The sequence below is a fragment of the Hemiscyllium ocellatum genome, chromosome 22 (assembly GCF_020745735.1).
Source record: "Hemiscyllium ocellatum isolate sHemOce1 chromosome 22, sHemOce1.pat.X.cur, whole genome shotgun sequence".
NCBI classification, from domain to species: Eukaryota; Metazoa; Chordata; class Chondrichthyes; order Orectolobiformes; family Hemiscylliidae; genus Hemiscyllium; species Hemiscyllium ocellatum.
The window spans coordinates 45,740,675-45,766,386 of NC_083422.1; the positions used below are offsets into that span (position 1 = coordinate 45,740,675).

The following is a 25,712-nucleotide window of genomic DNA, read 5'->3' on the forward strand; positions in this document are numbered from 1 at the left end:
TAAGCTAGAAGCCAGTGTGTCCGTGCCACATGGACTGTGCATGGCTCCTTATATCCTGCTTTAGGCTTAAGTCTGTCGAGTTCTCCAGAGTCCAAAGTGACTTTTGAAACATAACTACTTGGAGTGAACTTTTGCGATAATTGTTTTTCCAGGGCCCCTTTGTGCTGTTGGTAGTCTCTTGATTTCCATGGAGACAGTGCTGAGCAACACTGATTTTATAAGGCCTTTGCTTTATGAGTAAAACACAGACTAATTTTATTTTTACTGTTTGCTTGAATAACAAAAATCCCCTAGAGAGACTGACCTTATGCTTTAGTCACTCATATTCTACGATTTGGACTTTCGTGGAATATTTCCAAATATTTCAAGCTTTGACTTTGGGGGTGATCAGCAAAGACAAGGATGAAGCGCTCCTAAAACTCTGAATATTTACACACTTGGGTGAACTGGGAGCCTGGTAAGTAAAGCAGCATGCTTTAAGTGGTGAGCAAACCTAGGATATAATGTATAAGTATTTCATTTTTTAGAACAGGTCTCTGAGGCCTATTGGTGAGCGAGGACAAATGTTCTGTTTATTATGACAATAATATCCACCATGTGTTTTGAAATGCCACCAATTTGTGGTGACTGAGTATGTCAAATTTTGGATGTTTACCAGTGTCTTGAAACAATAAGTCAAAAATACTGTCACTTCTCCATTAAAGAACTGTCACATATATATTATTATACTTCCTCCTCTGTAAATGTTTCATATTTTTTTTTAAGTCTTTCAGCCTAGATACACATAAGCAATGTAGGTAAGATTCACAAACAAATGTCAGTATGAGGATTGAGAGAAAAGAAGCGCACTGTTCAATAATTTCAGTCCGAGTCAAATTCTGAAGCAGTCTTTATTCATATACGGTCTTGCAAGCTGGGAGACCATTAAAGGAGGCACACCGATCAGGAGGTTACATTACAATTTATACAGTTCAATTGAGTCTGTCGGTACTCCCCCTTTCATTTCGTATCTGATAGTTGTATTGCTCTGTGCAGTTGCTAATCTAATCGGCTTACCACATCTGTCTGTGGCCTGTTGTTGGTGTGCAACTACCCCCCCTCCCGCCCCCCCACCGCCAGCTGGGTCTTATTACTTTTGCTGACGCAACACTGGGTCTTATTTGGTTATCTTATTCATACTAACTCCCTATGTGTGTGACAATTGCAATGGTCATGTCAATACATCTGTTTCTACCAGTCGACCACCTCCCTTTTCGGTTAGTTATTTCTTGGTATATACTCTCATGATTCCGCCTTGCGATTTTTGCAGAAGCAAGATACAGTTACTTGTAACTGCTTGCAAGTATATCTAGCCTAACACATACCACCGCACCCCCCCAAACCCCCATCCCCCATGACTGAGCCTTATGATTTTTGCAGGAACAACAACCATCCCAAGAGCCTCTCACAAGGATTTAGCTGAAAAGGGGCAAAAGTTTTAGGAAATTAGGCAAGGTTTCTGAATTGTAGTTAAATGGACCTGGCTCTAGATAAGGTAAATAAAATGGATCATGTGTCTGATGGGAGTCATTTCGATAACATTGATAATAATTGATGTTTTAGATCAGCCTTGGAAAAGGACAGGGTGCAATCTGAACTGGAGTTGCAATTGCAGTGGAGTAAGAATGATAGGATCAGGAATCAAAAATTGGAAGGCAAAAGTGTAATGAGAAACAAAAGACACCCGAAACTTGCCCAATCTAACAGAAATATCTCAATAATGTTGGAAATGCATTTAGAAGTTTTCATCAACATATTTAAACATTTAAATACCGATTTCTTTTACTTCAGGTTTCCTTAATAATGAGGAATCTATCACTGATTTCTTAAACTCAAGTTGTGTTTAACTGATTTAATTGAAGTTTTAATGAGGTAACAGAGAGAGTTAATGACAGCAATACAGTTTATGTGTCATACATTGATATTCAAACTGTGTTTGATGCAGTACCACATACTCAACTTGAGTGACAGGATGCAGAGAATATTAGTGAAGTTAATTTTTGGAATATGTTTGTGGTGTTGGCAGTATTGAGAACAGACCAAACTCCCTCAAAACATTTCAAGAAAGTAGCCCAAACCCTAACTTTGCTAGTTGTTTTAAGTGGGTGTAACGTGGATATTCCAGGAGAGATGTAGCTGGTCAAACTCCTTAGTTTTGAACAAAACAATTTATTTATAAGATGACTGAATGAAACACAAACAAAAAAAAACAGAATACTAAATAACTTAACCTATCCAAAAACCCAACAGATTATTCCAACTTAATGATGCTGTTCGAAATATTTGCAACAATCTCCATAAACACCCATTGGCACAAAAAACAAAATCAAACACAGGGTCTTACAGCAGAGAGAGAGAGAGAGAGCATTGAACACCCTCTTCTATGGAGCTTTTTCTTGGATCAGCAGCCTCAAAACTGCCTGACTGTTTTCAAAGAATAGCCAGACCACCAAAACAAATAAAACCAGGGAAAAGCTAAGCTGGGAGAACTGGCCACTCCCCTTTCATTGTACAAGCTTTTATTTAAATTTGAAAGCCTTTTACCTGAGGCTGTATCTGTTAGCCATAGTCACATTAGCCCTAAAGCCATTCAACCTTGTGCTTTTCAGAACAACGGAACCTATGCTTTTATAACCTCCTGAAAATAAAGCTAAGGACAACACAACCTTGTTAAAGGAGCAGCATCATCACATACCAGATAGTGAGCTAAGTGGAAGACTCGAAGACTGTTGAACTTTATTCTTTTATGTTTATAGTTTGAATGAAAAAGGGTTTTTTATGTCAACTATTACCATTTTCTTTATTTTTTTACTTGTTCTTTGAAGGTAATGCTTAACTTTTCAAATTTTCCTTTTCTCCCACATGTACGCAAGTGTTTTGTACCTAGATACCTAAGATGACATCATGCTTGGCAACTACTATACACTTTCACTGTACTCCAGTACTTCTGTACTTGAATACACATGACAATAAAATCTAAATCCAAATCTAGGACACATATTCACAACTTGTAAATGTGACTAAACTTGAAAGTACTGTAAACTGAGAGGAGATCAGTCACGGACTTCAAAGAACATGGACAGGCTGATGCAATAATTAAACACAGGGTTTAAGAACCTCATGGAGACTGATAACTTTAAGAAATTCAAACTTCCAGTTAATAATTAAAAGAATGGTACAAGGTTTTACATTTCAAGATGCTGAATGTAACAAAGAACAAAAAACTCAATTGAACATTCATTATTATAGGCAACCTATAATTTGAAGCTCAAAACAGAATTCCCCATTTTATTCTCAGCATAGTTGGAAAACAAACTGCACAGATACATGTTACAAAGCCCTTCAATAGGCATTCAATTTTCATAACATCAGTCAAAAGAGATTCTTAGCTCCTGAGATTTAATCATTTCAGTATCCTTCCTCAGCCTCTTAACCACTAGATCCAGAACTGATTTCATGGTGATAATACTACTGAAGATTTTCCCTCTAGCACAAGCCAGGAATGGTTTCCAGTCTCATTTAACTCCTCATGAACTACCTCTTTTCAATCAAAGCATCAGTATCTACCTGCATTTCTGCCCAGTGCTTCATAGAACCTTTTGCTTCTAGCTGCTCTTTGTTCTTTACCAGACCTGAGCCAACTAAGTTTTTAGGCTTTCTTAGAAAGCCTTCTCTCATGGACCATTTCCATAACAACTTAAAGCTCATGGGATTTGTATCAATCTATAAAAATTGATTAAGGAAACTTAAGAGCTCAACTCTCTCTCTTTTTATGCAAAAAAGAATATAGGATTTAGGAACAGAGTTAGGCAATTTGGCTTATCAAAATTGCTGCAGCAATTCAACCAGACTGATCAGTTTATGGTCTCACTTTACTTTGCTGTTTGCACCTCATAATCCTTGGCACTCTTATTTATCAAAAAATGCAGCTTCAACACAAATAGTGTGGTTTTTAGCAAGTTTCTGGTGTTGAGCCAAAGAAAAACTGCCTATCACAAATGATTAACATGGCATAACTTTACTGCTGGTGTGAAGTAGGATTGTTGGACTGAAATAAACAGCATATTGCTTCAGTTGTTTGCAATAAGAAATGTACTGACATTCCAAAAGACCTGTGCTTGAAAACACAATACAATGTCCAACATTAATGTGATCCTGTGTTTGCACAACATTTGCTGAGTGTACTAAGAATCACAATCACCAATTTAAGTTTGTTGGGTTAGGCTTGTAATGTGACACACTTGTATATATTGGAAATTATAAATATTAATGCATAGGGTCCTGTTTCTTTCAGAAAGATAGAACATGTACACCTATTTCAAAACCACAAAATAGGTGATAGCAAATGACACATTCATTTATCACAGCACTGTCTTGACAAGAATCAACTAACTGATTTAACTAAAACTTTCTAGGTCACTGTTAGTCATCAATTCTTAATGGTATTTCTTTTTGGCAATGAAAGTCCAGATGCACTCTTCTCTTATAAATGCTGATTTCCCTTTACATTATTATTCTTATGAATATCCTGATAAGTTCAACATGAAAAGCCCTGACAGAAGCTGTTTTTTTTCCACCAATACTCAAGTTCTGCACCACTAAATAACAATTTATACTTTTATTAATTAAATTCCAGATTTTCTTGTAAGTTGAATTTAAATTCCACTGCCATGGTGAAATGGATATATTGACAAGACAGATCACAGAAAAAACAATTAATTATAATCTTTAAATATGCCAATCAAGCAAAACCAACAATTCATTACAACTGTCTAAAAAATCTCTGCTGAGCTCATATTTCTACTCATTTGGGTTCAAAGCAAAAAATGCACAATGAGGATAGGTAAATATCCACTTTTAATGCCTTTGTCTGTCAGGTGTTGATTGAGCTACTGTGAATTTTCAATTAGGACAAGGAATATGATAAAATATGACCTAGTAGCTTGGTTGGGCAGAATCTGGTCCTCCAGAATGTGGCATGGTAGAAATTTAAAGATTGGTTAATTAGTTGGGTGGTGGCCCTGGCAACCTCTTGGCTCCATCAGAAAGGTCCAGTGTCAACCTTCCAGCTCCACTGCCACAACTATCAGAGTTATAAATGCAGATCGTTTGAATGCTCAAACATGTCAGCTTCAGGGTTGATTAAGAACAGGTGATGTTGTTTGGACTTTACATTTCAGAGCTCAGTTCTTTCAAGGGTCTTATGGCACAGTGGTAAGTGCCCTACTTCTGAGCCAGAAGGCCAGGGTTCAAGTCCAACCTGTCATAAAATGTTCAAACAGCTCGTTTACAATTAGAAGTTCTTGTCTTGAAGGCTGCTACTCCTGAGAAGAATAAAGAGCTCAGTTCTTGGTTAGTGCCTTCAGGTCAGACAACCTCCTCATAGGTCTGCTTCTAGGCCTGGTTAGATAAACATCAATAGATATAGACAACAGTCCATGGAGGGATTTGTAGTTCCTTTCTTCCATAATCAGATAAGGATGGCAGAATTCCAGCCCTAAAGGTTATTAATAAACCAGATTAAGTTTTACAGAGTGGCAATAGTTATTAAATAAGCTTTCCATTTCCAGATTTTTATTGAATTTAAATTTCACCATCTGCCATGTTAGGATTAGATATATGTCCCCAGAATATTAACCTGGAGTTCTGGATTGACAAACTGGCACCACTTGCGTTATTCAGAGTACTTTCTTCCCAGAGACAGTCTTTTGGTTGGCTTTCAAGTTGCAACAGTTGTTGTGGATTCAGGAGAGCGTCCAACTTACCTGGTTGCAATTTAACACAGAAACTGTGAGAAGGGTGGTGAACAAGAAGGAGGCAAAGAGATTCCAAGAAGCTAGCTGCATCAATTCTTCTCATTCTTGTTTCTCTGTGAAGTTGTTTACTCCAACTTTCAGCTGAATGACCAGGGGAAAATACATTTGGAAGCATTGAAAGAAATAATTTTAAAACCCAAAGGCAACCTGAAAAACATGGATCCTGTCAAACAACCAGTGAACTAAAGATTGATCACCACTGTGCAAATAACTTTGAGGCATGATTGAGGAATGGAAAAGAATTGTGGAGCAACATCATTCAGTTATGTGATTTAACAAGTGATAGAAAAGTGTGTTCCTTTTATCTGTTTGCTTCCCTTCACTATTTATCAATTTTCCTTTGTGTGTCGGTGTGTGTGGGAGTTGTAAAGGGAATAAAGTTTAAATTACATAAATCAGAAATTCTGTATTTTTACTGTTTGTTATTGAGAAAGAAAAACTGGTGTGATCTGCTTCATCCAACGTGGCAGACAGTCAAGGCAAATTAGGATCTTCAGTAGCTTCAATGGCACTTAACATTTGGTAATTCCAGGAACAGTGGGGCTTGATTTTCAGGGCTTGACTGCTCCAGTGGGTCATTACAGCCACTATTAATCTGGTAAATCTTCTCTGAACTGTGTTTAATGTATCTACATATTTCCTTAAATATTGTCTACAGTATTTCAGATGTGGTCTATTAATGCACTATATAAGTGAAACATAACCTCTCAGCTTTTGTATCCAGAGGTTTCAGGAAAATGAGATTGGATTTAGGAGAGATAGAAGGGGGAATGAAAAGCTTTATCAGGTAGGATAAAGGAAAACTCTAAGGCATTCTACTCTTCTGTAAGGAACAAAAGGATGGTCAGAGTGACAGTTGAGCCGATCAGGGACAGTGGAGGGAACTTGCGCCTGGAATCAGAGAAGCTAGGAGAGGTCCTTAAAGAATACTTTGCTACAGTATTCACCAGTGAGAGGACCATGTCATTTGTGAGGACAGCGTGGAATAATCTGATATGCTTAAACAGGTTAAAGTTAAGAAGGAGGATGTGCTGAAAATTTTGAAAAACATAAGGATAGATAAGTCGCCTGGGCCAGACAGGATATAGCCAAGATTACTACAGCAAGCAAGGGAAGAGATTATTGTAAATTGGCAATGATCTTTGTATCCTCACTGTCCACTGGAGTACTGCCAGATGATTGGAGGGTGGCAAATATTATTCCCTTTTTTAAGAAAGTGAATAGGTATAATTCTGGGAATTACAGACCAGTCAGTCTTACATTTGTGCTGGGCAAATTATTGGAGAGGATTCTGAGAGACAAGAGTTATGATTATTTGGAAAACCATATTTTGATTAGAGATAGTCAACATGGCTTTGTGAGAAGGAGACCATGCCTCACAAGCCTTATTGAAATCTTTGAGGATGCGACAAAACACATTGATGAAGGTAAAGCAGTGGATGTGGTGTTCATGGATTTTAGCAAGGCGTTTGATAAGGTTCCCCATGGTAGGCTCATTCAGAAAGTAAGGAGGCATGGGATACATGGAAATTTGCCTGTCTGGATACAGAATTTAGTTGCCTAGAGAAAACAGAGGGTGATAGTAGATGGAAAATATTCAGCCCATAGCTCGGTGACCAGTGGTGTTCCACAATTCCAGGACTGGTTCTGGGGCCTCTGCTCTTTGTAAGTTTAGGATGAGGAAGTGGGAGGGTGGGTTAGTAGGTTTGCCCATGACATGAAGGTAGGGAGAGTGTGGATAGTGTAGAGGGCTGGTGTAGGCTGCTATGGAACATTGATATGATGCAGAACTGGGCTGATAAGTGGCAGGTGGAGTTCAACCTGGAAAAGTGTGAAGTGATTCATTTTGGAAGGTCGAATTTGAATGTAGAATACAGGGTTAAAGACAGGATTCTTGGCAGTGTGGAGGAACAGGGGGACTTTGGGGTCCATGTCCATAGATCCCTCAAAGTTGCCACCCAATTTGGCAGGATTGTTAAGAAGGCATATGGTGTGTTGGCTTTCATTAGCAGGGGGATTGAGTTTAAGAGCCGTGAGATTATGCTGCAGCTCTCTAGAGCCCTGGTTAGAGAACACTTGGAATATTGTGTTTAGTTCTGGTCACCTCATTATAGGAAGGATATGGAAGCTTCAGAGAGGGTGCAGAGATTTTCCAAGATGCTGCCTGGAGTGAGGGGATGTCTTATGAAGAAAGGTGGAGGGAGCTAAGGCTTTTGTCACTGGAGCAAAGAAGGGGGAGAGGTGACCTGGTGGAAGTGTACAAGATGATGAGACTTAATAGTCAGAGAACTTTTCCCAAGGCAGAAATAGCTATAACAAGGGGCATAAATTTACGATGATTGAAGAAGGTTTGGGGAGATGTCAGAGGATGGTTCTTTACAGAGAGAGGTGGGTTCATGGAAAGCATTGGCAGTGGTGGTAGTAGAGTCAAATACATTACGGACATTTAAGTGACTCTTGGATAGGCACATGGATGACAGTGAAGTGAAGGATATGCAGGTTAGTTTGACCTTAGAGTAAGATAAAAGATCAGCACAACATCAAGGCTGAAGGGCCTGTAATGTGCTGTATTGTTCTATGTTTGTTACTATTCACTTCACTATTTACTGCACTTTCAAGTTTTGTGCCATACAAACAAACATACAAACAACAAATAAGGAACAACAGTAGGCCAATCGGCTTTTGAACCTGCTCCAATATTCAATAATATCATGGATAATCTGATTTTAAGAGCCACTCTACATTCCTGCATATTCTAATTAACCTTTCATTCTCTTAGTAATCGAGAATCTACTTCTGCCATAACAATATTTAAAGATTCAGCATTCATTGTCTTTCAAAGAAAGGAATTTCAAAGATTCAAAACTCTGACAGAAGAAAATGTTTCCTCATCTTAAATAGACGACACCTTAATTTTAAGTTCTGACCAATATTTCTTCTAAGCTGCTTAGCTCCAATGTTCCGTGAATGATGATTGGCATGCCAGTCATAGCAGTGTCTTCCAGTTCAGAAATCGCTACTGTGCATGCAACTTAGGCATGCACAATTGGTGAGAAGGTTAGATGGAGTGCTGACTTTGTCCCCTGATTCTCCCACAAGAGGAAGTATCCTTTCAATCCAACTGTTCAAGTCTCATCAGAATGTTATGTTTTAATTAAGTCACCTCTAACTCCTCTAAACTCCGGAGGCTGCAGACCAGCCTATCTAGCCTTTCCTCATACAACAACCCACTCATTCCAGGCATTAGTCCAGCAACCGTTTGCTGAACTGATTCCTATGTATTAACATCCAAGGTGGCCAGTATTGTACACAACTATAGTCTCACCAAAGTCCTGTGTAACTGGACGTTTGCATGCTATTCATTTCACAATAAACTTTAACATTCTATTAGCTTTGTTCTGAAGAAAAGTCACTGAACCTAAAATGTTAACCCTGTTTCCTCTTCATTGATGCTGCCAGATTTGCTAAGTTTCTCCAGCAATTTTTCTTTTTGTTTCAGATTTCCAGCATCCTCAATTCTTTGTTTTATTTGATTACATTCCATTTGCTTTCCTGATTACCTGCAGTACATGCATAACTTCTATGATTCATGCACTCAGACACCAGATCCCTCTGCATCTCAAAGCTTTGCAAAACTTAAAATTATAGACTGTACAGCCAAGTCTACATCAGTAATAAATATATCATTCAGAGCAATGATTCTAATAAAGGTCTCTGGGCAAAACCACAATACATGTTCCCTGGTCAGGGACTGGGGATTTGATTGCAAATAAAGTACTTACGGTGATCAAGAATTTAGATTTAGTGGAGCCTCGGTCAGTGCCTTTGACCAAAAGATATGAAACTCTTGCACTGAGGTGTGTTGAGGGGTACTGAGTCTGCAGAGAGGATGAACCAACTGACCACAGCACACCATTCAACTAAGGGGAACAAAAGGAATGTAGCGGGAAGAGGGAATAACATTATTAGAGGAATACATATTGTTCTCTGGGTTGCCAAGCTGGCAGGACAGAACTTCGGGATATGAGAGGAACGTGGAGTACAAACAACAGTGGTCCCAGCATTGATTCCTGTGGAATACCACTGATCACAGATCTCCACTCAGAAAAACACCCTTCCATTGCTACTCTGTCTTATGTGACTAAGCCAGTTTTGTATTCATCTTACCAGCTCACCGGAGATCCCAAGTGACTTCACCTTTTGTATCAGCCTGCCATTAGGGCCTTGTGAAGTCCAGAAAGGCAACAAACCAATGGCCTACCCTCAACCATCTGTATCACCTCCTCAAAAAACTCTTGTCAGGTTTGTGAGGCACAACCTTTCCCACACAAAGACATATTGATTATCGTTAATAAGTCCATATCTTTCCAAATATGAGTAAATCCTATCCCTAAGAATATTCTCCAATAATTTCCTTACCATTGATGTAAGGCTCATCAGCCTTTAAGTTCCCAGTTTATTTCTGTTGCCCTTCTTAACAAAGGGACAATGTTGGCTATTCTCCAGTCCTCTGGGCTTCTACTGTAACTGAGGAGGATATAAAGATTTCATACAAGATCCCAGAAAGTTCTCATCTGTCTCCCTCAGCATTCCTGGATTGGTACCATCAGGTCCTGGGCAGTTGTCAACCTTAAAGCTTTTCAAAACACCCAACACCTCCTCCTTTTTCATATTGAAATGTCCTAGAATATTAACATAACCCTCTCAAGGCTCACCACCCACCATGTCCTTCTTCTTTATGAATACTGATGTAAAATATTCATTAAGGTCTTAACTCACTTCCTCCGGCTCCACGTTGAAATTTTCTCCTTTGCTTTTAGTGAATCTAACCTTTCCCTAGCTACCCTCATACATATATACATGACTGGAGATTTTCCTTAATCCTGTTTGTCAAGATATTTCATGGCCTTTTTTAGTCCTCCTAATTCCTCGCTGAGTGCTTTCCTCCTATCTTTGTGTTCTTCAAGGGCTCAGTCTTCGGTTTCCTAAACCTTACAAATACCTCCTTTTTCTTTCTGACTTGGCTCTCAATTTCTCTTGTCATCCCAAGATCCTCAAATCTTGCCAACCTTATCCTTCATTTTCACAGGAACAGGCTGATCCTGAACTCTAATCAACTGGGCTTTAAAAGACTCCCAGATTCCAGATGTGGATTTACCCTCAAACAGCCACCCAATCTACATCCCTCAGTTCTTTTCTTATACCATGAAAGTTATTAATCCCCCAATTTAATATATTCCTCCAATAACAGCTGTCACATTATCCATGCAACTTAAAAACTTGCAGAACAATGGTCACTGTTCCTGAAACACACACCTCCACTGAAACTTTGATCACCTGGCCCTTTCCCTCATTGGATGATTTACATATACCTTCAAGAAACCCTCCTGGACACACCTAACAAATTCCACACCCCAGCCAAGGGAATTCCAGTCACTACAGGGGAAGTTAAAATCATCCACCATAACAGCTCTATTGTTTTAAAACTGTTCCATTCTCTACTCACATATCTGTTTCTCTATCACCCGCTGGCTGTTAGGAGGCCCACAGAATTATCCCATTATAATAACCACAGCCTTCCAATTCCGGAACTCTACTCATATGGGTCTGTGGGATGAGTCCACAAAAGGTGTCCTCTCTCAGTGCAGCTGTGATTTTCTCCCTTATCAATAACATAGCTCCCCACCTCTTTTACATTCCTCTCTTTCTCACATGAAACATCGATATCCTGGAATGTTAAGCTGCCAGTTTTGTCCCTCTCTCAACCAAGTCTCTGTAAAAGCTACAACGTCATAGTTATAAATATTAATCCAAGCTCTCAGTTTACTAAAAAGTTAATAAAAAGGGGGAAATTAATTACATATACAGCAAGAGCTTCTACAGGTAAATAAAAAGAAAGAAAGCACCTAAACTAAGTGTTGTGCCCTTGAAGGATGCTCAGAGAATTAATAATGGGGAACATGGAAATAACAAAAGTCATAGAATCGTATAGCATAGAAATAGACCCTTCAGTCTAACTAGTCCAAGGCAACCATATTCCCAAACCACTTGCCTGCATTTGGCCCACATTCCTCACAACATTTCCTATTCATGTACTTATCCAAATTGCTCTTAAATATTGTAACTGTACCTACATCAATCACTTCTTCTGACACTTCCATTCCACACATGAACCACTCTCTATGTGAATGAAGTTGCCTTATTTTAAAACTTTCTCCTCTCACCTTAAAAATGCGACCTCTAGTTTGAACTCCCTCACCCAACGGAAAAGACCCTTGCTAGTCACCTTATGTGATTTTATTAACCTCTATAAGGTCACCCCTCAAATTAAACAAATATTTTGGACTGGTCTTCACCTAAGAATGAGGGAAGAATTTTGATGAAGCAAGTGAAGATGGTTGGGCTTAGGATAATATCCTGAGGTGTTCCTGCAGTGATGTCCTGAAGCTAAAAAGACTGACACCCAACAACCATCACCATCTTCCTACATGCCAGATAAGTCTCCAACCAGTGGAGAACTTTCTCCTTGATTTCCATTGACTCGTTTTTCTAGGGTTCCTTGATGCCACACTTGGTCAAATGTTGTTACTCTCATCTCACTCTGGAATTCAACTGTTTTGTCCATGTTTGAACCAAAGCTGTCACAAGCTCAGAAGTCAAATGGCCCTGGCAGAACTTAAACTGGACATCAGTGAGTAGAGTATTGCTGACCAGGTGCTGCTAGATAGAACTGCTGATGACACCATTTCTCATTTTCCTGGTGATCAAGAGTAAACTAATGGAGTGGTAATTGGTCGGATTGAATCTGTTCTGCTTTTTGTACAAGACATTCCTGGACAATTCTCTACATCACTTTTAAAATTGTCTACACAAGAGAATTTTGAAGGCAAGATCACTGAAATATTTAAAGAGGAAGGAGATAGATTTTTGAAGTGTTGGTGAATTAGCTATGAGGAGCTGGTAGAAAGAAGAGTTGAGCCCTGTGGCACTTCACAGATGATCTTATTGAATTGCAGGGCAAGCTTTGGGGGATGAATGACCGACTTCTACTCCTATTTCTTATGTTCCCTTCCAATCTGTGAAACAACAGTTCACCATTACTTTCTAATGCCTGACTCTTTGCAAGTGTCATTTCCTTGGAGCTATGGGTTTCTAAGATGTCTTTGGAATATTATGTCTTGTAAGATAACTTATTATTGAAAGCCTATATGCACATTATCTGCGCTTTTCTCTCCAATCCTCTCCATTACCTTATGAAATACTCAAGTAAATTTGTCAGACTCACCTTCAACTATCAGATTTATCTTGGATCAGTTTCTCAAACAGCAGTGTAACAGTTTTAATATTTTCATTGCATTTTTAATCATCTCTGTTATTTCAAGGAATTTTTTTTTTACCACCCCGCCTAACTGTGGTAGTGTTCAAGGAATTTTATAAAGTTGGCCTTGATGAAATCTTATCTCTTTAACAAATTAGGAAGATTTTGCCATGGTATACCAATTAAAGGAAGGCCAATAGTTATAATGATCAAAGTTTATGGCACAGGAGACCATTAGTTCATGATGTCTGTGCCAATTCTTAAAAAATCAATCCAATTAGTCACACTTCCTTGTTATTAGCGTTGCAAAATTCCTACCCTCAAGTATTTATCCAATTACAGGCTACCCAGATAGAGAAATCACTTGTGCAATGGTTCAGTGTCCAGAAACCATAAAGTGGAACAAGTTCCCCAGTAAGTTGATGGCACTGACTATCTGGGTAGTCTATCCACAAATTATTTCTCGAAATAAATGTTAAAAAGTGCTTAAACAGTAATAATTTTCATGAAACCATAAGGAAAAGCACTATGATGACTATCTGAGTCAGTTTCCCTAGTTCTAGATGATTATGACAAAGAGATGGCACAACACAATGCACCAGATGGACTCTTCCATGCTGCAAAATGCCACACTTCTAAAGTATTTTTAATCACCTGTTTGACATGTTTTGACATATCCCCATGGCAAATGGGACTTGAACTGGATCTTCTGACACAGAGGTAGGTACACTAGTACTGTGACATAAAACCCTTATTTCAACAGTTCTAAACCTCCTGCAATTGAAATGTCATGTGAATTATTTGAATGCAATATGTTTTCGGCCAGAGCCCCAAAATCAACAGTGATGCATCAGTTACTGAAATGTGTTTGGTGTCAGGAGAGAGAAATATCTCCAAATGATGCTGATTACACTCCCAATATCCATATTGATGCCCAGTTCATCAATGGTGAGCACACAGTTAAAACACCATACTGGAATCTGTGGAATTGTTCTGCGCTGTAAGGAAATTGGCGGCAGCAGCAGATATATGTAAACAGACGTAAATTTTTTTGTAAGCCCCATCTTTGGGGCTCTTTGCTTTATTTACAATAATGTTCATATGCACTCTGCTTGGTTCCTGGCATTATGCACAAAGAATTTACCAATAAAAAAATTTGTAGTTAAAAACAAAACAAAAACAGATGAGACTGAATGTGTGGGTTTATGGGCTGTTTAACTGAACTGCAATTACTTTCCAGGGGGTACTTCTTTACAGAGTTCTGTTTGGAATTGTTCTTACTGTGTGGTCAGGAACATAGAAGTAATACCCAAGAGAATCTTGTACAGGGTACTAAGAGGTAATTACAAGACACACAGCTAGTCACTCCACTGCTTACACCCATAGTCTTTCACCCCAAAAGTTGCACATGCATGATCACCAGCACACGACAACGCATACATCAGTCTCATGATTTGGCACCCGGAAGATTACTAAACACAATAACCTGACTATCCATATCATATGCTGTTCCTGTGGGAACCCATGGACACATCAAGGGCTGTTCCACACCTCATGTCTTTGTTCATATCAATGGCTTTAAATATTAACAGATCTATGGTTAACATATAAGTACCACACCCAGATAGTCCTGTACTTTATCAATTACAGAACTTGTTTCCAATGACTAGGATGGCCTCATGAATCATAAAATTGCCACTTAAATACTGTAACCTGTGTAATAGTAGCAATGATGCTTGTTAAAGTGGGCTTGTTGAAGTACCATTTTAAAGATTGTAAAATGCTGTTGTGAAGATGTCTGGTGCAGACACAGTCATAGATATCATCTCACTCTCATTATGTGGTAATCATTTATGAGCAAAAAGTGAATGCTAACATGCCCTAAATTAGAGGTGCTCCAGGGAAATACACTGTAGATTTGAATGAAGCTTAAAAGCTTCTTTCAGTTACTAAAAGCAGTTAACAGCTGAGCAAAATAGGTGTGGTCAGTCAGACTAGACCTCTTAAATTGCAGTCATGGGAAATACATCAGTTCGTGAACCCACTAAATGAGACACTGGGAAAGCTGGCTATCGAAGGGAATAGTATTTTCATTCTTTGTGCAAAGAGCAAAGCAGAGAGAGAGAAACACGTATGCAGTATCACCTTCTTTGCTGAATATGGAAGAATTGTAATCCCGCTGTAGAAATTCCTCCTTTTTAACCTCTTCACCAACCATGTACCCTGTACCCGCAGAGAATACGATCCTTGACCTACTACGGAAGCCTAAAACTACAGATAGTAGCGAACCCATTCATTTATATAGGAAACATACCTCGTCGGCAGCCCCCTTTTCCCTGGTTCTGAAATGTTCCATGTAATATGTTCGGGCCACGGTAAATTGCGGGTAACTGAAACCACGGAAACCGACTCTGCAGATACAGCAGTCACCCTGTATATTTTCCCCCCAGTTTGAAAGATCAAGGAGGATATGAATTCACATAAGACTATCCACTTCTGAAGCACATTATGTAGCATCAAATGCAGGAACTGCTGTACACAGATCTGCACTACTTAATATGGAATGGCATATGATAGCTGAATATACACACATTTGAACAATCATCTGAAGAACACATCAAGCTTTCTCCTCATCTCACATAAAAGCAAAATTTTGTGGTTGCTGGGAATATTAAATGAACAAAGAAAATGTTGGAAAAACCCACATCTGGCAGTAACTGTTGAGCAAGAAACAAGGAGAGGCAGTGTTTTATTAGTACTTCTTTTAATCTAGTCCACTGTAATCGCTACTCGCAAAACAATCTACTTCACATTGATGAGACCAAATCAGATTGGACGACCAATGTCCAGAATATCTCCACTCTCTCCATAGGAATGACCCTGATATTCAAATTGATTGTCATTTCAATGAACTACTTTACTCTCTTGCTGGTATTTCTGTCCTGAGCCTACTACAATGTTTCAATGAAGCACAACACAAGCTCAAGGAACAGCATCTCACTTTCCACTTGTGGTGACTGTCAGAATCAGAGGTCAGGGTTGAAAAGTGGCACTGTGTAACAATGTCAACTAGACAGACATCATAGAATGTTGGGGCTGTTAATCTGGTCTAATCAGGGAGCCCTAGCTGACAGATATAAACATCAGTGTCAGAGATTCTGTTCACTCTGAGCTGGCTCTGAGGAGACTGGATAAGTATCAAGGAGTTTCCATGCGTAAAGAGTTATTTCACATTTACACTTTACAGTCTCTAGGACTCAATATTGAATAATTTCAGAGTCTGACCACATGATGTCTGTTCTCTATTTTTTTCCTCACATTCTCTCCAATACCAATGTCCAACCTTGTCTTGTTTACTTTGCTCTCAGTATAGAGGACACATTCTTTCTCTTTTACATCTCAATTTAGAGCCATTTTACATTCCTCTTGCACCTCCATTAACAACCTTGTCTTGACTGGATTAGATTCTCTACAGTACGTAAACAGGCCCTTCAGCCCAACAAATCCACATCAACCCTCTGAAGGGTAGCCACCCAGACCCATTCCCCTAGCCTATATTTACTTGATTAATGCACCTAGCACTATGGGCAATCTAGCATGGCCAATTCACCTGGCCTGCACACCTTTGGATTGTGGGAGGAAACCCATGCAGACAGGGGAAGAACGTGCAATCTCCACACAGACAACCACCCGAGGCAGGAATCGAACCTGGGTCCCTGTGCTAACTGCTGAGTCACCATGCCACCCCACTTCTCCACTGGGCTTCCTGATGACCTGTTCTCTTCACCCTCCACCCCTGTCAAAGTGCATTAAAAAAATTTCCAACCCCTTTACATTCTTAAGAAGTCATACCGTACTCAAAATGTTAACTCAGTTTCCCTCTCCAGATACTGCCAGACCAGCTGAGTTTTCTGTGTTTGCTCTTCAAATAACACCCTGCTCTGCTGTAACAACCAACAGATATCATAGTGAGGCCTCACTAGGTTTCTATTATGTATGTTGCTATGTAAAATTGCTTCAAAACATATGATGTTGCTTTAAGCTGTCTGCTCTCTGCTGTGATCATTCACTCCCAGTTATTATTCTCATATTATTGGATGAATAAACTGAATTATTTGCTATAACTAATACTCTTAGTGATAAATAAAAACAGATATTGCAGGAAAAACTCAGCATCTTTGGAGAAGAAGCAGAGTAACATGTCAGGTCCAATGACCTTTCTTCAAAACTGATTTTGAAATCTTTTCCTAGCTAAGACTGTGTCCAAGTTCATAGGCCCCCAACCCCGCACAGCCCGCTTCTACCTTCTGCCCAAAATCCTGCTTGGGCAGACTTATTGTTTCTACCTGCTCCTGTCCCACAGAAATCACTGTTTCCTACCTCAACTCGATTCTTTTCTCTCCTTATCCAAGCTTTTCCTACTTAAATCTGTGATTCTTATGACACTTTAAGTTAATTTCAGAATGTCCAGTGGTGGGCTGCAGCCATTGCCTTCACACTGTCCATGTGCAATCCCTTTACATGTCTATCTCTAACAGGATGGTCTTAGGCCTCTCTGCTTCTTCGTGGAAAAAAATGCTTGCACTGTCCCTATCCTCCACCATACTTTTCTGGCTGACCTCACTTTGAACAACTTCTCCTTTAATTTCTCTCAACTTCTTCATGCCAAAGGTACAGCCGTGGGTACATGAATGGGACCCAATTATGCCTCTCTCTTTGTGGGATACATGGAACGTTTCTTGTTCTGGTCCTTCTCCAACCCTCATCCACAACTCTTTCTCGAATACGTCAATGACATCATCTGTACTGTTTCCCTCTCTCATCGGAATTGGAAAGGTTTACCACTTTTGCTTCCAATTTTCACCATGCTCTGATATTCACTTGGACCATCTCTGACTCATCTCTTTCCTCTCTTGACTTCTCTGTTCCATTTGTGGGGATAGGCTAGCAACCAATATTCACCACAAACCTACCAACTCCCACAATTATCATGACTGTAAATCCACACATGACGTGGGAAAGTGAGTTATGCACTTTGGTAGGAAGAATAGGGGAGTGGACTATTTTTGAAATGGGGAAAGACTTTGGAAACTTGAAGCACAAAAGGACTTAGGAGTCCTAGCTCAGGGTTCAAGAGAACCAGAATACAAGAGCAGAGATACATTGCTGAGGTTATACAATGCTCTGGTCAGACCGCATTTGGAATACTGAGAGAAGTTTCGGGCCTCATATCTAACGAAGGATATGATGGCCTTGGAGGGGCTGTGAAGGAGGTTTACAAGAATGATTCCGGTCTGTACACAATGGAGTTGAGAAGGATGGGGACCTGGGGAGGGGGGGTCTCATTCTGTAATACTGAGAGGCTTGGACAGAGTGCATGTAGAGAACATGTTTCCACTAGGAGAGAATAGGACCCAAGAGTATTGCCTCGGAATGAAGGCATGACCCTTAAGAACCAAGATAAAGGGGATTTCTTCAGCCAGATGGTGATTAATCTGTGGAACTCGTTGTCACAGAGGTCTGTGGACGCCAAGCCTTTGAATATATTTAACACAGAGAAAGATGGGTTCTTGATTGATATGGGGATCAAGCTTTACAGGAGAAGATAGGAGAATAGGGTTGAAAAACATTTCAGCCATGATTGAATAGTGCAGCAGACTTGATTGGCCGAATGGTTTAATTCTGCTCCTATACCTTATTACCTTACGGTCTTTTAATAACATGCAATTCATCAGACAGCTGCTTTCACTGTTTGCATAATCCAGCAATATTTCATTTTTGAAGTACGTCTTTTTTAAACTACCATTGAATATCCTTCTTTCAGACACCATATTCCAGACCATAACAATTCATTATGCAAATAATATTCATACTTTCCCCTTGATTTCTTTGCCAGCAGTTTGCAAACTATTAATTTAAATTGTACAAAAGAACAAATGCATTTGGCCCATAGTACCAGCATTAACAGAAACCATTCCTCCCAGTTACATACAATTCTGAGTTGTTTTTTCATTGATCATTTCATAGGATGTGTATGCTGGCAAGGCCAGTATTTGTTGCTCTATAATTGTCCTTGAGAAATGGTGAGCTACCTTTTTGAATCACTGCAGTTCATATGTGGTGTGCTCATATATACAATATATGGTATATGATTTTATAATAACATATAATGTAGAATTCATAATTTTGACACAGAAAGGGGAAAGAAGCCAGGATGGTATGTGACTTGGAGCAGAACTTGTAGAGGTGGCATTCAGTATGCTTTTTTTGTTCTTGATTTTCTAGGAGGTAGAAGGCATGGGTTTGGAAGGTGCTGTTGTGGAGCCTTGCAAACTGTTGCAATGAACCTTGTAGATGGTATTTGCAACAATCATGATGTGTTGCTGTGAAGGGAATGAATGTTTAACTTGAATGATAGTTTGCACATCTTCTTTGTTCTGGTTGTCATGAGCTGGATATAACCAGGAAACCAGACGGTATTTCATCAAACTGTTGGCTTTTGTTCCCATAGCATGGTAAACAGCTGCTGGGGACTCAGGAGGTGAGTTCCCAGCCTCTGAGTTATTCTCATAGATGCAGTATATTTATATAGCTGATCCAGTAGAGTCTCTGGTCGATGATATTCCAAGGGTGTCAACGGGAGAGATTTAGGAATGGTAATGCTACTGCATGTTAAGATGAGGTATTCAGATTCAATCTTTTTTGAGATGGTCATTGGCACTAATGTGGATGTTACTTGGCACTTATAAGCCCAAGCTTGAATGATGTCAGGTCTTACTGCATTTGAGAGGTTGTGAACAGACTATAATCATCAATGAACTTTCTTACTTTTGCCATTCAAATCATGAAAGATGATTATTTTCAGATCAGCCATTACCTCATTGATTGGCAAAGGAGATTCAACGGTCCTAATGGCTCACAACTGCTCCTGTGTCTTATGGTCTTCAGGAAGATGGGTCAGTGAAGAAGCAATTGAAGATATTTAGGTTCAGGACATTAACCTGTGGACCTTCTGCAATAATGTGGAGCTGAGATGTTTGACCTCCAATAATCACATCTTTGTATGAGAAATGATTTCAACCAGAAGATTTTTCCTTAATTCCCATTTAATTAAATTTTACTGTAGCTTCTTCATATTATACTCTGTCAAATGCTGACGTTATGACAAGGGCTGCCACTTTCATCGTACCTCTAGAAAAAAGCTCTTTTGTCCATGCGTGGACAGAGATTGCAATAAGGGGTCAGAAATCAGTGGTTTCTGTGGTCAGTGGAACCCAAAAGGAACATTAGACATCACTGTCAATGACATCTTTCACCACTTTGCTGATGGTTGAGAATAGTCTGATGGGGCAATAACTGGCCAGGTGGATCTGCCCTGCTCTTTACAGACATGACATAACTGAGCAAAAATCCAAATTATACAAACACAGGATGTAGGTGCAGGATTAGTCCACTCAACCCTTACAGCCTGCTCCATCACTTAATGAGATTTTGGCTGATCTGTTTGGGATCTCAACCCACTTTTCTGTCTGTTCCCTACAACCCTTGACTCCCTTGTCCATCGAAATATCCATCAAACTCTGCTTGATTAAACTCAAAGAAACAGCTTCAATTACTTTCTGAGGAAGAGAAATTCACAAAAAAGAATGTCCTCTCATTTCCATCTTAAAAGGGAGACCTCATTTTTAAACTGTATCCCCTAATTCAGTCTTCCTCAATAGAGGAAATATCCTTTCAGTATCCACCCTATAAAGTCCCTTCACAATTAGATATATTTCAATGAAATCACATCATATGGATTTCAACAAAGGCTTTGACAAGGTGTGACATGGGAGACTGATTAAACAAAAGGTAAAAGCACCTGGGATCCAGGGTAACTTGGCATGATAGATCCATAGTTGAATTAGTAGTAGGAGACAGAGGGTTGTGGTAGAAGACTGTTTGTGTGACTGGAGATCGGTGTCCAGTAGCATACCATGAGGATCAGTGCTGGGTCCCTTATTGTTCAATAAAAATATAAACAATACAGTACAGATGAGAATGTGGAGGGGATGATAAGTAAGTCTGGCATGATTTGGAGATGTCGGTGTTGGACTGGGATGTGCAAAGTTAAAAATCACACAACACCAGGTATAGTTTAACAGGTTTATTTGGAAGCCTAGCTTTCGGAGCACTGTTCCTTCATCAGGTGGTTGTCCACTCACCAGTTCTAGCTAAAAATAATTGGAAATGCTTCAGATTTGTCTATTGTTGGCTCCCATCAATGAGGATGGGAATACTTTTGTACTGTTCATAACTGAATATGTCAGGACTGTAGAGCTTAGATCTGATCTGAATACTGGTTTTGAAGTTTGTCTTGTATGTAGTCCTGTAGCTTGATCAGGTTGGCACCTCATTTTTACGTATGCCTAGCTTTGCTCCCAGCATGTCTTCCTGTATGAGGGCTGATGTTCTGGCTTGATGGCAATTGTACAGTAGGATATGCCAACCCATGAGGTTACAGATAGTGCTAATTCTGCTGCTGTTAATGGTGCCCATTGCACTTTATGGATGTCCAGTCTTGAGCTGCCAGGGCGTTTTCAATTTATCCCATTTAGCACGTGCCATGTGGGATTCGTACTATATGGGATTTTCACAATCTCAGGATTAGGCTAAGTAAGCCTGGACTCAGTAATCTCACGCATGTCTGCAACAATATATGTGAGCATTTCAGCAATCCCTCTCCCCTTATTTCATGAGGTGCTATGAACCATGGGGAAACAGTCCCATGCAGGAACTTTATTGTCAGCAGTTAGATCTTGGATTGTGAGTTGGATATGTTTTTACTTAAGTGGTTATGTAGACCACGAGTCAATAAGGGTGTTTTTTTTTCCCTATTTGTTAATAGATTATAGTTTAGACATAACCTGTTTTGCCACTTGTTTTACGAATGCAGTTTGTTCTGAAATAACACGATAGTTCCATTTTCATGGATGTCAGGTGATAAGAAAATCATGCGCCATTTAAACTTAACAGGGCCGGTATTGCATTAGAGTCAACGCAGGCAAGGAAAGTTTGCATTTTACAAATAACGGTCTACATTCTTTAATCATGTTAAAGCCAATTCACATTGAAGAAACATGTGCTAAAGCAGAACCGACTGTAGGTTTTATGTTATAATAAACAGATAATTTTGAGTTATTGAAGAAGCCTGGTGAAAGAGTCTTTTATTCAGGATAGCTGCACCAAAGAGAAACACTTTGGTGACTAACTGAGTTTAAACATTTATATTTGTGGTGCAACTCAAAAAATAGTGGGGCTTGATTATCAACACATGTCACCCACCAATAACAATAGGTTGGACAGGCTGGGCTTGATTCTGCTGGAGCTTACAGGAGTGACGGGTAATTTTATTGAAAAGTATATAAGATCTTAAGTGGTCTAGCCAAGGCGGACATAGACAAGATGTCTTACTTGTGGACGAGTCCACCAGGGGATGTTGTTTTAAGATTGGGCTCGCCCTTTTAGGAAAGGGATGAGGAGCACTTGTTTCCCTCTCAGAGGGCTAGTTTACTTTGGATATTCTCTGTCATAAAAGGAGATGGAGGGAGGGTCATAGAATATTTTTAAGGTGGAGGTAGACATGTTCCTAATAGGCAAGGGAATCAAAGATTAACAGAGTAGACAGCATTCACAACAGATCAACCAATCATCGTTTAGTCAATGACGGAGCAACCTCGAGGGACGAAATGGTCTCATTCTGCTCCCACTTATTATGTTATAAAATCATGGGAATAACAGGAGATCATTCTTTGAGATGATGGTTGATCTGTGACCAACTCGATATACTAACATTTGCCCATGTCCCTTAGTAACTTTGGAGTATGAAGAAATATCAATTTCATTCAAAATTAATGTTAATGATCTGTGTACCTCAATTACAAAGTCTCTTTGGATGATCGCACATCTGCTCATACTGAGTACTATGATGGAATTCTGTGCATAGCCCACCTTACTTTCCTTATCAATGGGAGATCATAGTGCTGTGGTAATGTCACCTGGTTCAATGATGTCATTTAAGAAAGGAAATCTGCTATCTTCATCCAATCTCACCCACATGTAACTTCAGAACACAGTAATGTGTTCGGTACCCAATGATCCTCTGAAATGGTTGAAACACTTGGTTTGGAGACAGTAGGGATGGGCTATAGTAATAACCACATCCCATGGAAGAATAAAACAAACACATAGATGATGCTTGTGCAGCTGTAGGAGAAGTAATGGTTAATTGCACCATGTTGTAAGCAGGTTTTAATTGCCACATGATCAGATGATTAATTATTTGAATCCTTTTCAGCATAATAATTATTTAACAAGGCAGCATATATCCAGAGAAAATTTGAGCTGCAATGCATGAAACTTGTGTAAAGTCACAAGCTAATAACAAAATACAAAAATAATTGATTAAATATAATAGATTATTTAATGAATAAGCAGCATTTGTGGATCAACAATAATTATTGCACACATTGCACTCGATCACCTGGTTACTGAGCTGAATCACCTAATCACTGTACAAACTGTGCTGGATCATCTGATTACTGTATATACTGTGATTAATGTACATATTGTTGATCACCATTATTGTACACCTTAGGCTTGATCAACTAGTCACTGTACAAATTATGCTTGATCACCTTGTTAGTAGGTTTTAAACTCCCCGCCCAGTTATTGTACAAACTGAGCTGGATTACCAATTATCGTACATGCTGTGTTGGTTCACCCAGTTACTGTACACATGACAATGGATCACATGTTACTGTATATGTGGTGCTGGATCAGTTGGTTATTGTATATACTGCAATGGATCACATGATTGCTATACATACTTTATTATTTCATATGGCTATGTTCACACTGCCCTGCATCACTAAATCACTGTATACATTGTACAGGTCATTTTGCTATAACATGAATTTGCTGTAACGCTATTGACAAATTGGGGGCACTGTTTCTAAAGCGCGAACTTTAAAAACGTGTGTGGGCTATAACACGATTATATTGCCAACACTTCAAATGCTGTTTCTAAAATGCGAATTTTCTATAATGAGGGGTAACACAAGAACGCACCCAACAAATTATTGAAAAACTACCTGTTCTGATTATACAGTTACTGTTCACATGGTACAGTGTGATCACCACTGATCACATTGCATCAACCAGCTCCTAAAAGATTACAGCCTCAGTGCATCGCCTGCCCAGCCATGTCTATTCGATTTAAGTAACTAATTAATTTGTATGTTAACTATTTTAGGACTGAATTTCTTAACTTTACTCTTCAGCTGTAATCATCTGATTGAAACTCGTTGGGCAATCAAAGTGATATGAAGGAAATACTCCCCAAACTCCTGGCTCTTTTGCTCTGACATCACACTTTAGCTCTGACAGTTATGAACAGATTAAAAGAGCTCTTTCCTACCGGTTTATATCTTTTGCCACTACTGCTCTTCTCATGTATGTCCGCTGCCCATCTGTTCTCCATTTACTTGCATCAGGTCACCTTTAAATTGCCCAAATACTTTCCAATCTGTAAGTTTTTCTAAGCCAAAATCAATCCTTGCTTATTCTAACCCCTAAAAGCAAACTAATGCCTTTCAATGTTTTCTATCTCCTGTTGTAGATCCAAAATATAAAGAAACTTCCATTAACACTCCAGAAGGCCCTGCAGCCATCTGCATTATGGCAGATAATGGTTTAAAACATGGTTCTGGGAAGATTAAACTAAGTTAAATCCCTTCATAAAAATAGACCAGCAACCATATGCCACTAGTTTAAAATCCAAACTCTAAAAATGATATTAATATGCATAAATCATGCACTTTCCATCAGAGTGTACACTGCACTAGGTCATCCAGTAACTGTACAGTCTGAGCTGGGGTACCTGTTTACAGTATACAATGTGCTCTATTACTCAATTTCATATACACTGTTCAATTGGTAACTGGATGCACATTGTACTAGATCATCTAATGCTAGATCACCCAGCTACCATGTATATTGTACTATACTGTACTAACTCATCAGGTTATTGTGTACATTGCATTGTATCATCTAGTTACTGCATGTACTGTGCTGAGTCACTCGGTACTATGTATATTGTGTTGGAAAACCTGGTTACTGTATGTATTGTGCTGGATCACATGTTACTGTATACATTGAAATAGATAATGTGGTCACTATATACACACTGAAACGGTGTCCTACTTGCTGTACACACTGGGAGAAAGTGAAGACTGCAGAAGCTGGAGACCAGAGTTGAAAAGTGTGGTGCTGGAAAAGCACAGCAGGCTATACACACTGTTGGATTTGGCTACCACTGAACTTTGAGAAAAAGATAATTTTGCTGCATTTGGGCACAGTGCTCAAACAGCAAATCAAAACATTTTTAATTAATCCCTGTTTTTCCAAGGATTTGGGCAGTGTTTTACCACAAGATTGCAGTTTTCACTCCATCTCCCAAAATATTAGCATAATTAATGCTTAAGTCAAACCCTCATTAT

The 25,712-nt window shown here is 39.2% G+C and overlaps 1 protein-coding gene across 4 annotated transcripts in view; it reads right to left on the bottom strand.

The window, feature by feature from the left end:
* Positions 1–25,712, bottom strand: part of sh3pxd2aa (SH3 and PX domains 2Aa) — a 306,310-nt gene that overhangs the window by 81,204 nt on the left and 199,394 nt on the right. The window lies entirely within an intron of this gene.